The following is a 2,791-nucleotide window of genomic DNA, read 5'->3' as shown; positions in this document are numbered from 1 at the left end:
CACACACACACACACACACACACACACACACAGATTGAAAGAAGGATGAGGGAGAGAGAGAGAGAGAGAGAGAGAGAGAGAGAGAGAGAGAGCGGGAAGGCCGGGAAGAGACATGTGTCATCAGTATCGACGACCGGATGACTAAAGCCACATTGTTGTTATCATCAAATCTACCTAAACGACAGTTTGTAATTATTGATACTTACATGACTACCTACCATCACCAGTATCACTTACACAACAGGTATTGTCGTCAGCACCATGCTGGAATGAAATGAATGAATTCATGCATGCACACGAAATAGAAGAAAATGAAGAGATTAATGAATAAATAATCTGAATCTGAATCTCTCTCTCTCTTCTCTCTCTCTCTCTCCTCTCTCTCCTCTTTCTCTCTCACTCCATCTCCGCTCTCTCTCTCCTCTCTCTCTCCCTCTGTCTCCTTTCTCTCTCTCTCCGCTCTCTCTCCTCCCTCTCTCTCCTCTTTCTGTCTCTCTCTGTCTCTTCTCTCTCTCTCTCTCTCTTCCCTCTCTCTCTCTCTCTCTCTCTCTCTTGCCTTTTTCACCAGACAGACAGGGACTGACGGATGTGTTTCAACAAATCCATCCACGGACATGACCAATCAAAACAGAGCTTCAGTGAAACGCGACGCACACCGGAACATCGTCATGAAAGAGGCAATATCGGAAGAGCGTCATGCGAAGCGCGAGTGAACCAGCAAACAAAACAAAGTGAATGAAAAGAAAATAGGACATAATAAGAACAAGAACAATGAGAAACAGTAAAAACGGATCCGATGGTGGGGGGGGGGGGAGGGGTGTGGGGGGGGGAGAGAGGGAGAGAAGAGAGAGGAGAGAGAGGAGAGAAGACAGAGATGAGAGAGAGGAGAAGGGGAGGAGGGGAGGGAGGAGAGGGATAGAGAGAGAGAGGGGGGGGGGCAGAGAAAGAGAGAGAGAAACAGACAAAGAGAGAGAGAGAGGAGAGAGACAGACAGAGAGAGAAGAGAGGAAGAGAGAGAGAGGGGGGGGGACAGGGAAAGAGAGAGAGAAACAGACAAAGAGAGAGAGAGGAGAGAGACAGACAGAGAGAGAAGAGAGGAAGAGAGAGAGATAGGAGAGGGAGAGAGAAGAGAGGGAGAGGAGGGAGGAGGGGAGGGAGAGAGAAAGAGAGAGAGAGAAGAGGGAGGAGAGGGGCAGACAGAGAGAGAGAGAGAGCAGAGGGGCAGACACAGAGAGAGAGGAGAGAGAGAGAAAGAGAGGAGAGAGACAGAGAGAGAGAGAGAGGAGAGAGAGAGAAAGAGAGGAGAGAGACAGACAGAGAGAGAGGAGAGGGGCAGACAGAGAGAGAGAGAGAGAGAGGGGAGAGGGACAGAGAGAGAGAGAGAGGAGAGGGGCAGACAGAGAGAAGAGGGAGGAGAGGGGCAGACAGAGAGAGAGGGGGGAGGACAGAGAAAGAGAGAGAGAAACAGACAGACAAAGAGAGAGAGAGGAGAGAGACAGACAGAGAGGAGAGAGACAGACAGAGGGGAGAGGAAGAGAGAGAGATAAGAGAGGGGGAGAGAGAGAAGAGTGAGAGAGAGGGGAGAGATAGAGAGGAGGGAGGAGGGGAGGGAGAGAGAAAGAGAGAGAGAGTAGAGGGAGGAGAGCGGCAGACAGAGAGAGAGAGAGAGAGAGGAGAGGGGCAGAGAGAGAGGGGGGGGGAGGGACAGAGAAAGAGAGAGAGAAACAGACAAAGAGAGAGAGAGGAGAGAGAGAGAGAAAGAGAGGAGAGAGACAGACAGAGAGAGAAGAGAGGAAGAGAGAGAGAGATAGGAGAGGGGGAGAGAGAGAAGAGTGAGAGAGAGGGGAGAGACAGAGAGGAGGGAGAGAGAAAGAGAGAGAGGAGAGGGGCAGAGAGAGAGAGAGAGAGGGGGGAGGGACAGAGAAAGAGAGAGAGAAACAAAGAGAGAGAGAGGAGAGAGACAGACAGAGAGGAGAGAGACAGAGAGAGAAGAGAGAGATAGGAGAGGCAGAGAGAGAAGAGTGAGAGAGAGGGGAGAGACAGAGAGGAGGGAGGAGGGGAGGGAGAGAGAAAGAGAGAGAGAGAAGAGGGAGGAGAGGGGCAGACAGAGAGAGAGAGGGGAAGGACAGAGAAAGAGAGAGAGAAACAGACAAAGAGAGACAGAGGAGAGAGACAGAGATAGGAGAGGGGGAGAGAGAAAGAGAGACAGAGAGAAGAGGGAGGAGAGGGGCAGACAGAGAGAGAGAGAGAGGAGAGGGGCAGAGAGAGAGAGAGGGGGGGAGGGACAGGGAAAGAGAGAGAGAGAAACAAAGAGAGAGAGAGGAGAGAGAGAGAAAGAGAGGAGAGAGACAGACAGAGAGAGAAGAGAGGAAGAGAGAGAGATAGGAGAGGGAGAGAGAGAAGAGTGAGAGAGAGAGGGAGAGGAGGGAGGAGGGGAGGGAGAGAGAAAGAGAGACAGAGAGAGAGAGGGAGGAGAGGGGCAGAGAGAGAGAGAGGGGGGGAGGGACAGGGAAAGAGAGAGAGAGAGAGAAACAAAGAGAGAGAGAGAGAAAGAGAGGAGAGAGACAGACAGAGAAGAGAGGAAGAGAGAGAGATAGGAGAGGGAGAGAGAGAAGAGTGAGAGAAAGAGGAGAGGGAGAGGAGGGAGGAGGGGAGGGAGAGAGAAAGAGAGACAGAGAGAGAGAGGGAGGAGAGGGGCAGAGAGAGAGAGAGGGGGGAGGAACAGGGAAAGAGAGAGAGAAACAAAGAGAGAGAGAGGAGAGAGAGAGAAAGAGAGGAGAGAGACAGACAG

The sequence above is a fragment of the Babylonia areolata genome, chromosome 29 (genome assembly GCF_041734735.1).
Source record: "Babylonia areolata isolate BAREFJ2019XMU chromosome 29, ASM4173473v1, whole genome shotgun sequence".
NCBI lineage: Eukaryota > Metazoa > Mollusca > Gastropoda > Neogastropoda > Buccinidae > Babylonia > Babylonia areolata.
This window is presented reverse-complemented; position numbering follows the sequence as displayed.